At 35.9% G+C, this 12,497-nt stretch overlaps 1 protein-coding gene across 3 annotated transcripts in view; it reads left to right on the top strand.

Moving 5' to 3' along the window:
- CSMD3 (CUB and Sushi multiple domains 3) overlaps window positions 1–12,497 on the top strand; it is a 1,469,470-nt gene that overhangs the window by 1,131,776 nt on the left and 325,197 nt on the right. The window lies entirely within an intron of this gene.

Here is a 12,497-nt window from a genome sequence, read left to right as displayed (position 1 = left end):
CAGAAGTTGGCTGAGACCACAAAATATTTCTTAAAAAACAAAGTCATTTTTGGAAGCTGAAGTTTCACTTGAATATCAAATATTCAGAGACTACTCTCACAGATAAAAATATTCAAAAGTATATGATTCACAAAATATTTTGACAATTATGACTCAGAAAATATCTGAAAATATTTAAATAGGTCAACATTAAGAATAGGGTGAATATAATATGCTCTAAATCAAATCCCTTACGATTATACAGTGGAAGTGAGAAACATATTCAAGAGATTGGATCTGATAGACAGAGTGCCTGAAGAACTATGGACCTAAGTTAATGACATTGTACAGGAGACAGGGATCAAGACCATCCCTAAGAAAAAGAAATGCAAAAAACCAAAATGGTTGTCTGATGAGGCCTTACAAATAGCTGTGAAAGGAGAAAAGGAAAGATATCTTTCAAATCAAGATAACATAAGATAAGATATCTTATATTATATAATGGGCATATGCCCATTTGAATACAGAGTTCCAAAGAATAACAAGGAGAGATAAGAAATTCTTCCTCAGTGATCAATGCAAAGAAATAGAGGAAAACAATAGAATGGGAAAGACTAGAGATCACTTCAAGAAAATTAGAGATACCAAGGGAAAATTTCATGCAAAGATGGGCACAATACAGGACAGAAATGGTATGGACCTAACAGAAGTAGAAAATATTAAGAAGAGGTGGCAAGAATACACAGAAGAACTATTAAAAAAAAAAATATCTTCATGACCCAGATAATCACAATGCTGTGATCACTCACTTAGAGCCAGACATCCTGGAATGTGAAGTCAAGTGGACCTTAGGAAGCATCTCTACGAACAAAGCTAGTAGAGGTGATGGAATTCCAGCTGAGCTATTTCCAATCTTAAAAGATGATGCTGTGAAAGTACTGCACTCAGTATGCAAGCAAATTTGGAAAACTCAGCACTGGACACTGGACTGGAAAAGGTCACTTTCATTCCAATCCCAAAGAAAGGCAATGAGAAAGAATGCTCAAACTACTGCACAATTGTACTCATGTCACATGCTAGTAAAGTAATGCTCAAAATTCTCCAAGCCAGGCTTCAACAGTGCATGAACTGTGAACTTCCAGATGTTTGAAGTGGATTTAGAAAAAGCAGAGGAACAACAGATCAAAGTGCCAACATGTGTTGGATCATTGAAAAAGCAAAAGAGTTCCAGAAAAAACATCTACTTCTGTTTTGTCGACTATGCCTAAGCCTTTGTCTGTGTGGATCACAATAAACTGTGAAAAATTCTGAAAGACATGGGACTACCAGACCACCTGACCTGCCTCTTGAGAAATCTGTATGCAGGTCAGGAAGCAACAGTTAGAATTGGACATGGAACAACAAACTGGTTCCAAATCGGGAAAGGAGTACGTCAAGGCTGTAAATTGTCACCATGCTTGTTTAACTTATATGCAGAGTACATCATGAGAAACTCTGGGCTGGAGAAAGCACATGCAGGAATCAAGATTGCCGGGAGAAATATCAATAGCCTCAGATACGCAGATGACACCACCCTTATGGCAGAAAGTGAAGAACAAGAGAGCCTCTTGATGAAAGTGAAAGAGGAGAGTGAAAAAGTTGGTTTAAAACTCAACATTCAGAACACTAAGATCATGGCATCTCGTCCCATCACTTCATAGCAAATAGATGGGAAAACAGTGGAAACCGTGACGGACTTTATTTGGGGGGCTCCAAAATCACTGCAGATGGTGACTGCAGCCATGAAATTAAAAGACATTTGCTCCTTGGAGGGAAAGTTATGACCAACCTAGACAGCATATTAAAAATCAGAGACATTCCTTTGCCAACAAAGTTCCATACAGTCAAAGGTACAGTCTTTCCAGCAGCCATGCATGGATGTGAGAGTCAGACTTTAAAGAAAGCTGAGCGGCAAAGAATTGGTGATTTTGAACTGTGGTGATGGAAAAGACCCTTGTGAGTCCCTTGGACTGCAAGGAGATCCAACGAGTTCATCCTAAAGGAAATCAGTCCTGAATATTCATTGGAAAGACTAATGCTGAAGCTGAAACTCCAATTCTTTGGTCACCTGATGCAAAGACCTGACTCATCTGAAAAGACCCTGATGCTGGGAAAGATTGAAGGTGGGAGAAAAAGGGGACAACAGAGGATGAAATGGTTGGATGGCATCACCGACTCTATGGACATGAGTTTGAGTAAGCTACGGGAGTTAGTGATAGACAGGGAGGCCTGGCATGCTGCAGTCCATGGGGTCGCAGAGTCAGACACGACTGAGTGACTGAACTAAACTGAATATGACATGGTAATGAATATAATATTTTAGAACATTTCTGTCTGTATTTAAATGAATTAATATTAAGATATATACGGATATTTCTTGGGCCTTCCCAGGCGGCACTAGTGGTAAAGAAACCCCCTGCAAATGCAGGAGATGTAAGAGAGTCGGGTTTGATCCCAGGGTCAGGAAGGGCACAGCAACCCACTCTAGTATTCTTGCATGGAGAATCCCATGAAGAAAGAAGCCTGGTTGGCTAAGGTCCATCAGGTTGCAAAGAGTCAGACATGACTGAAGGGACTTAGCATGTACATATATGGATATTTATAAATATAAGTTTTCTATTCAATGCGTATAAGGACAAATTAGATCTTAGTTGTGTAAAGTTAAATTTTATTTTTCAAAAATTGATTCTACAAAGGATATTGATAAAGGCGTTATTTGTGTTATGTAAATGCATACTTTGAATTTATTACTTACTGCTTTAATTTTATTTTTTTCCCCACTATAGAATATTTTAAGTAGGTAAAAGTTATACAGAATAGTAAAACAAACTTCAAAGTATTTCTATCCAATTTGACAGACTTTTAACATGGTGTTATATTTGCTTCAAATCTTGTTATTCTTGTTTTAAGAAATATTCAATTGAAACTTCTGAATTTGCACTGGGAAGAGAGGTGTGTGTTTTTTGTTGTTGTTGTTGTTTCTTTTAAGGGCTATCAAAAGAAGTCAAGCTGAAACCCTGCCTTAAATACATTTTCAGCTAGAGACAAAAGAAAATGTTGGGAGTAGTGGTTTGGGACTTCAAAGGAGAAAAAGGCAATCCACATTGATGGAAAAGTAAATGTTTGATAAATAAATGTTTGCTGGGCTGTGCAGAGACAAGGAGATAAAGAGTGGATTCTGCTCTCTAGCCCCTGCTGAGTTTCCACCGCTGCAACCTAGCCTATAGTCATTGCAGATATCTTTGGTCATCAGTCAGTCAGTTCAGTCACTCAGTCGTGTCCAAAAATTTGTGACTTCATGGACTACAGCCATGGACTATGCCAGGCTTCCTGTCCATCACCAACTCCCAGAGCTTACTCAGACTCATGTCCATCAAGTAGGTGATGCCATCCAATCATCTCATCCTCTGTCATCCCCTTCTCCTCCTGCCTTCAATCTTTCCCAGCATCAGGGTCTTTTCCAAGGAGTCAGTTCTTTGCATCAGGTGGCCAAAGTTTTGGAGTTTCAGCTTCAGCATCAGTCCTTCCAATGAATATTCAGGACTAATTTCCTTTAGGATTGACTGGTTTGATCTCCTTGCAGTTGTGGGGACTCTCAAGAGTCTTCTCCAACACCACAGTTCAAAACATCAGTTCTTTGGTGCTCAGCTTTGTTTATGGTCCAGCTCTTATATCCATACATGACTACTGGAAAAGCCATAGCTTTGACTAGATGGACCTTAGTTGGCAAAGTAATGTTTCTGATTTTTAACGTGCTGTCTAGGCTGGTCATAACTTTTGATTTGAGTAGCAAGCGTCTTTTAATTTCATGGCTGCAGTCACCATGTGCAGTGATTTTGGAGCCAAAAAAAACACAAAGTTTCTTACTGTTTCCATTGTTTCTCTATCTATTTGCCATGAAGTGATGGGACTGGATGCCACGATCTTAAGTTTTTTGGTTGAGTTTGATGCCAGCTTTTTCACTCTCCTCTTTCACTTTCATTAAGAGCCTCTCTTCTTTGCTTTCTGCCATAAGGGCCCATCTTTGGTCAGAAGTGTATTCTATTTTAGGTACATGCCCTTTAGCTAAATTCTTCGGTAGCTAAGTGGGAGGTAAAAAGACTATGTTTCTGTTTCTTAAAAATAATCACCCAAAATCAATATGTATGCCAAAGAGGCATATTTTGAGGTGGTAAATTTTGGTCTGTGAGTCTCTCATCTTACAGAGCAAAGTAAGAAAATGGCCTTGTCAGTGGAAGAATATATGAGCTATTTGGTACCAAACAGTAGGTGATTCTCTGGTGGCTCAGAAGAATTTCAGATTCTTTACCATGCGAGGAGCAATGAGGGAGACCTGGGTTTAAGCCCTGGGTTGAGAAGATCCTTTGGAGAAGATCTCCTGGAGAAGGGAATGGCTAGCTACCCACTCCAGTATTCTTGCCTGGAGAATTCGGTGGATAGATGAGCCTAGTGAGCTATAGTTTATAGGGTCACTCGTGACTGAAGTGATTAATGCTTTCACTTTCAGTAAGAATTTAGGATGACCAGCTATTTATTAGGGTTGTATGAAAATGTTAGCTGCTCCAAACCAGAGGATCATGGGCAAGCTTACACCTTGTGACTATGGGTTAGGAAACATTGATATTCTAGAGAATTGAGCTTGAGCAATGTGCCAAACTCTCCCACTGGAAGAGTCTCCCCATGCCATACACAAGAACCCAACTAACTGGCTATCTGCACAAATCGTGAGTAGTCAAGATTATTTTCAGACACTCCTATTCCCTTTATGACCGTATCCTCCTAATTATTAATTCAATGCTTATCTTTTTCATGTATGTATGCTTGTACATATATTTATATTTTCCATCATGTACATTTCCTTCATTCTATTTTCATAAAACATATTTTCATCATGTATACATTCTTATGAAAATTGTTTTTCCCTCTACATTATTTCTGAGATATACCAATGATAAGAGACATGTGGACTTAGTTCATTAATTTCTTTATGATATTCTATCATATGACTATCACAAGTAATTTGTAAATTTTTCTGATAGATACTTAGGTTAAGTTTTCTGTTAGGAATCATGATGATATATCCATCCTTTTGAATACTTTGTTGAATATATCTATTAGATTCTAAAATATCTGTATATCTAAGAGTGGTAATACTAGATCAAAGGATATAAACCTCTTGAATCTAACTACATATCCCCTAATTACTCCCAGAAGAGGCTATACCAATTTATATTCTCAACAGCACAGAAAGCATTTCAGAACCTCCACATTTTCTGAGTTATAAGTGATAAAAACATTATACTAAATTTAGGTGTTTGTATGACATAATGATTTAATAAACGTATGTATTTCAAAATGATTACTATATTGTCTATATAGCATCATCACCACTGCATATAGTTACAATTATTTTTTTCTTGTAATGAGAACTTGTTAAGATATATTCCCTTAGCAACTTTCAAATATAGAATACATATATTCTTAAGTATTGTCACCATGCTGTATATTACATCCCTAGAGCATACTTGCCTGGAAAATCCCATGGACGGAGGAGCCTGGTAGGCTGCAGTCCATGGGGTCGCTAAGAGTCGGACATGACTGAGCGACTTCACTTTCACTTTTCACTTTCCTGCATTGGAGAAGGAAATGGCAACCCACTCCAGTGTTCATGCCTGGAGAATCCCAGGGACGGGGGAGCCTGGTGGGCTGCCGTCTATGGGGTCTCACAGAGTCGAACACGACTGAAGTGACTTAGCAGCAGCAGTAGCAGCAGCAGAGCATACTTATCTTATAACCGGAAGTTTGTACATTTCAGGGAGAAAAAAATTTTCCTCTGTTCTTATAGATTCTTCTAGCTGATCTAAGAATTAAATTGGTATGAGACAGATTAACAAGAGAAAATCAAACAAGTTTAATAATGTGTATACTTGGGAGAGACTTATGAAAACTGAAAACCTTTTCCTGAGAACTAATTATCTTCATGCAAGTTTTCAAATGTATAGACATAAAAATGTTCACAGTGCTCTCTTGCATTTTCTGTTGCTGTATTTTTTTATTGGAATTGCCTGGTATTTTTGTTAATATTACTTTCACATAATTTACTTATTCCCCATTTTCTCTAGATTGGCTTTTATTTTTATAATTAAAAAGCAAATAACATATTAATTTTCATATTTTTCTCCTCTTCCATTATGAGCTTCTGAGGGCTGTGTATTTTCCTCAAAGCACCACTGTAGCTGCTTTGCAAATGTTGGGATACGTAGAGTTTTATTATTTTACAATTTTAATTTGTTCTAGTTGTACTGCCTTTTGATTTTTTCTCTACTTAAGAGCTATTTACAAGTGCTTACAAGTCTTACAATAAATTTCAGTCTATACTTAATTATGAATTTCAAGCTTATTAGTACTGTGGTCAAATGTGTATGATTCCAGTTCTTGGTGTGTCTAAAGATTTGTTTTATGACCTCTATATGGTTAGTTTATGGGTGCAGTTTTTTTTTTAATATATATACTCATTAAATTAAGTTCTCTATATATCTTTATTGAATATGTATGTCCTTTGCCATTTAAAAAAACTACTTGGTCTAGCAATTATTAAAATAGTTGGGGAAATCTATTATAATTTTTTAATTAGTTAATTTTTCTTTTTTTTTTTCTTAAAATGGTGATTTTTTTTTTTTTTGCTATGTTATAGGAACCCATTTTTGGGTACATATATACATATTTTTAATCTTATTTTGAGCTTTCTATTCCTTTTGCTTTTTCTCTTGTACTGGCACAAATTTCTCCTTTTATCAAAGTCATATAATTACTTGATATTTTATTGTTCATTTATTTCCTTATTTATATACTATGCACACTCCCATTTATGCCCCTCAATCCCTGTGCTGTGCTTAGTCGCTCAGTCATGTCTGACTCTTTGCATCCCCATGGACTGTAGCCCAGCAGTCTCCTCTGTCCATGGGATTTTTCAGGAAGAATACTGGAGTAGCTTGCCATGCCCTTCTCCAGAGGATCTTCCCAACCCAGGGATTGAACCGTGTGATCGAACCCATTGCAGGCAGATTTTTTACCATCTGTGTCACCAGGGAAGCCTAAGAATACTAGAGTGGGTAACCTATCCCTTCTCCAGGGAAACTTCCTGACCCAGGAATAGAACCAGGGTCTCCTGAATTCTGGTGGATTCTTTACCAGCTAAGCTACGTGGGAAGCCCCACTCAATCGCTACACATACACCAGAAAAACAAACTTCTTTAGAGCAAGAACTCTATTTACCACTATGAACTTATTAGAATAATGCCTACATACATAGTAATTGTTTGATAATTACTTAGCTGATTTTGAGTTGCTTAAAGAGGTGTTTTATATTTTAAATCAAGATATGATTAGAATAATAACATACTGAAATCTAAGGAAACTTAGAGACACATTCATGTCCTGTATTTTACAAATGAGAACTTGGCTTTTTAGGAATATCTGCAAGGTGATAGCTTTATAAACAAGACTCAGTTAAAAAGAGATAGAGAACTGTAAGCAAGTCAGTAAAGCTAGGTTCTATTGTGAGTTTGTATTTAACAAAGCATTTCCAGAGATCCATAGGATAACAGATAAAGGAAGAATGCCACAAATACTACAATACTCAGGACTCCTGCTGCTGCTGCTAAGTCTCTTCAGTCGTGTCCGACTCTGTGTGAGCCCGTAGATGGCAGCCCACCAGGCTCCCCCGTCCGTGGGATTCTCCAGGCAAGAACACTGGAGTGGGTTGCCATTTCCTTCTCCAATGCATGAAAGTGAAAAGTGAAAGTGAAGCGCAGATGATACTAATTTGTTACAGCATTCTTTCAAATGGAAACTGGACTTGACTTCACAATCCTTTCTCTCCTAATATCCATGTAGTCATTATTAAATCCATGTCATTTAGCACTTGAGATAAAATCTACTCACCATATCTTAAACTAAATGTATTGCCCTTCCTATTTCCCATCTTGGTCAATTTCTGTGTCCCATTATTTCTGAAAAGCTACAATTTATGCCACCACAGGAAAAAGGCCACTGATGCATTTTTTAAAAGGACAATGTTAATTACCTATTATGTACTTTACTCCAAGTACAGTTATTAGTTCTTTCAATACAGTATCTCTTTCTTTCCCATTAGCAAAAACACTTCTAAATGCAACAAAATGTTAACTAACAGCATTATCGGGTAGGTATTACTATACCTATTTTCAAATGATGAAATTGAGAATCAGATTGTTAAAGTGAATTGCAAATGATGGCATAAATTATCACTACCAATAAGAGTAAAGGAAGATAAAAATGTGAGTACAGGCAGAGAAATACATAAGCATTCCATGAACTACAGTCCATCCTGTACCCTGCAACTACTGCCTACCATCCTTGGTCACTACACCAGTTCCCATTTACACACAATTCCTTGAGGTCTTATTTTTATACTCCAGATGGTATTTCTTTACAATGTTATTGCTAAGTTTATGGTATTCCCGAAATCCAACCTAATTAACTTTCTGGACTGGCTCTCAAAACTCTCAACCCTCCCCATAGAATTTCATCCCCCACTTTAGGGTCTCCAGGATCTGTCTTTTCTTATCAGTCACCCTACCTTCTATTTTTATTAAAAAAAAAAAAAAAAAAAAAACAGTTGGCTCTTTAATTGCCTGGTTCTTTAAAGCTCATAAAGTGGTCTTGTTGTTTATTTCTGCCATAGCCAAGCAAACATGTCAAAATTTTCAAGATAAAATGTACACCTGCAAAAGAAATTGACATATAACTGGAGGTCCTGGATAGTAAAAACTATTTGTTTTTCATTTGTAATCATGTTATATACTTTATTTTAAGCATGTTGATTTCTATTAGCTCTGAAAAAGTAAAGTTTTTAAGTCCCAACTCCAAATACTGATATTTATAGGTCTTTATTTAAAAAGCTATAAGTTCAGCACCTACTTCTATAGAGCTCACACCAGAGTATAGTTGCTATTGCTTGTGTTCATACTGATCTCTTCATTTCCCTCTTGAAGATAGACACTGAACCTTATTTTTGTTTATTTGCAAATACATAGGAATTCTGCAAACAAAGCATTTGAATGGTGAACAAATGCTGTAGTCAAACATCGCAAATACACAGCCTGCTAATAATAGAGATTCTGAAAGGAATACTACTTTTATTTACAAAAAGCAAATGCTATATGGCAAAAACCACCACAATATTGTAAAGTAATTAGCCTCCAATTAAATTTTTTTAAAAATCAAATGGTAGATATGCTCTAGTGTTGACAATAGTTGCTGCGGCTGCTGCTAAGTCGCTTCAGTCGTGTCCGACTCTGTGCGACCCCATAGACACCAGCCCACCAGGCTCCCCCGTCCCTGGGATTCTCCAGGCAAGAACACTGGAGTGGATTGCCATTTCCTTCTTCAATGCATGAAAGTGAAAAGTGAAAGTGAAGTCGCTCAGTCGTGTCCGACTCCCAGCGACCCCATGGACTGCAGCCTACCAGGCTCCTCCGTCCATGGGATTTTCCAGGCAAGAGTACTGGAGTGGGGTGCCATTGCCTTCTCCGTAGACAATAGTAAACTAAAATAAACAGATATTTGAAGGTAAGGGGAGATGTTTTATTAACTTGACATCAATGTCCCCCAAAAGTTTAAATCAACCTAGTCTCCAGTAGTCTTCCCTGAAGAATCCCCATGGACAGAGGAGCCTAGAAGGCTGCAGTTCTTGGGGTGGCAAAGAATTGGACACGACTGAGTGACTATGCACAGATAAATTAATGTAATTTCAATAAGATACAATATTAAATGTATACTTGATAAACATTTTAGCTTAATGCTATCTTTTGCATTGTTTTGTATTAAGGTTATTTTTAATTATGTTAATAAATATATTTTAAATATTTAATAGGTGTAACTGATAGGAGGGATGATTATATTCTTTAAACAAAATATTTACATGAAGAAGAGAGTATAGATACAGTTTTGTGCTTCTGAAGGGGACCTCCTGGCAGCTGCTGTTTTATCTGATAGGTACCAAAAATCTACAGTGAAAGATTTATGAATGGTTGTTTATATATGGGATGAGTTAGCCACCTGCTTCAAGAACCTTCAAATATAGTCAATTACTTTCTGAATTAATATATCAATTTAAGGTAAGACATATCTTTTCATAGAGCAACCTATTACATTTCAGCTTTATTTTCAGGTATTTTGCAGCAATTATTTAATTTCCAATTGTTTAATCAACAGTATTTTCCAAAATAAAAGAGATACATCTGTGGTTTATAATTAATTTCCATAGTGTGAACTATGGGTCTTCCAAAAGAAAGAGATCCTTTTGGGAATTACTATGATCTGAGGGGACTACAATGCATACACAGCTTGAAGGGAATTTAGCTCTTAGTTTCTGAGTTCATGCTAGCAGGTATATGCCCAATGGCACTATTCTGGAAATAAAAAGCAGCTGAATATTATATACTCTGATGACATCTCAAAAATAAAAATAACATATAACTTATTATCTACAAAACAACACTATTCTTAATAATGGTCCTTTCATGAGTATATACCCGTATGTGGGAATAAACTTTGAAGTTTGTTAAAGACTAACCTTTAACAACAAAAATATTATGGTTCTTATTAGCCCAGGAAAAAAATGTATTTATAAACAAGTCATTAAGTATTAATTGAACAAACATTATTTAGTTATTGTCATGCCTGATGCAAAGCATGATAAAAACTTTATAATGATATAGATATTGTGCTTATTATAATTTCATCTATATGTCTTCCTTAATAAAATGAAAACAAAAGCATAATAAAGCTTTAATTTTTCCTGTTGACTCTTCTTAAGGACACATACTTCAACTTTGTAATGTCAAAATTTTTCATTAAAATAAGCATTTACAATGCTTTAATTTCACCTGGAAATAATTCTGAAACAAATTTTTTGTAAGAGTGAAAAAATAGTCCATTGTTAAGATACAGGCTCTATTGCTTACAATCACGTCTGTCTTCCAGAAGACTGCTTCTAACATGCTTTACTTAGAGAATATAAGGCAAGGGACTCTTACCTGGGATCTATTCAGTAGGCAAGTTGCTATTATTCATAAAAGTAAATTATTCATACAAATAAATTATTTTATTAAATTAATTATTCATTAAAATACTATCAATTTGCTTCACATTTTTGTTTCCAAAATTGAAATCATTTTTCCATCTGTTTCCTGGACCTATATGTAAGGATTCTCCACATGTTCTCAAAATTTCCAGATGCAATTGCTATGGCAAACACGGAAATAAACAAGTGCAGTATTATTCATAGAAAGCTATTCACTAAGAATTTAAAGCAATATGTAAACATAAGAAAGAGATAAGTGAATCCTCTCAAAATGAGCCTAGCAATATAAAATTGTTGCAGAGGCAGTATTTTTATCAACCATGTTTCCCTTTACTCGAAAAGTAGGTTTGCATTATAGATTCACTAATACGTCACTGAAAATTTGGGGAAAACTTTAAAGAAGGAAAAAGCTAACTTTTCAAAAGATGGATGTTAGGCAGTTATACATGTCAAAGAGATTAATCCTTCTAAATAGTAATTTCAATCCTTTCTTTTCCCTCAAGGGATTTACTTCAATTTCATGAAGAATATAAATGGTAGATTGCTGTTACGCCTAAAAATTACATTGCATTTTCTGCTTATTTAAGGACAGGATTAATGTTTTTCTCTGAAAAATTAAACAAACTCACCTCTGTACTACTAAAGCCTCTTTCTTAGTGACCAAAGAATCTACTGGTTCTTTTCCTTCTGTTATATGGGATACAAATTTCTTATGCTGTGTGTGTGTACGTACATGTACATACCTTTGAAAGATCAAATTATTTAGTTTTGGTTGATGCTCAGAAATCAGGTTTATCTGACTTACAAGCTCCAGTATAACTTCTCCCCTTCATGTCTCTCATCCCCCTTTCACCTACTCTGCCCATTACCCCTCAGTGCTCAGTTTAGATGTCAGTTCTTCAGGAAGGTTCTGAATGCTGCTCCTTATACAACACACATCGCAACCACAAGTGTTTACTTAATGTAATTATTTTCTTGATAGACTGTAAAAGCCATGAAGGTTAGAATATTTTTTTATCACCATGGCTGTATTTCCAGTGTTACTTGGATAATGGGCTCTTAAGTAGTTTCTGGAAAGAAGGAAGGAAGGAAAGGAAGTGGGAATTTTTCATTTGGTATTCTATTAAAATCACTTAAATGTGTCTTTCCACCATTTCCTCTTTAGTTGAATTCAGAGAAATCTTGTGAAGTATGTTTCCTAAAGCATAAATTTCTCGTAATTTCCTGTAAGTGTTGAAGCACTTTGAACTCTGCAGACTTTAGCAAATGGAATAAAAATAATTTTTCTGTTAAAATTAATCAGATTTTGATTAATTTATTATGATAATATAATTACTATAATAGCCAAACA

The sequence above is a fragment of the Bos mutus genome, chromosome 14, assembly GCF_027580195.1.
Source record: "Bos mutus isolate GX-2022 chromosome 14, NWIPB_WYAK_1.1, whole genome shotgun sequence".
NCBI lineage: Eukaryota > Metazoa > Chordata > Mammalia > Artiodactyla > Bovidae > Bos > Bos mutus.
The sequence above is the reverse complement of the archived record's forward strand: the minus strand, read 5'-3'. Positions and strand labels throughout refer to the sequence as shown.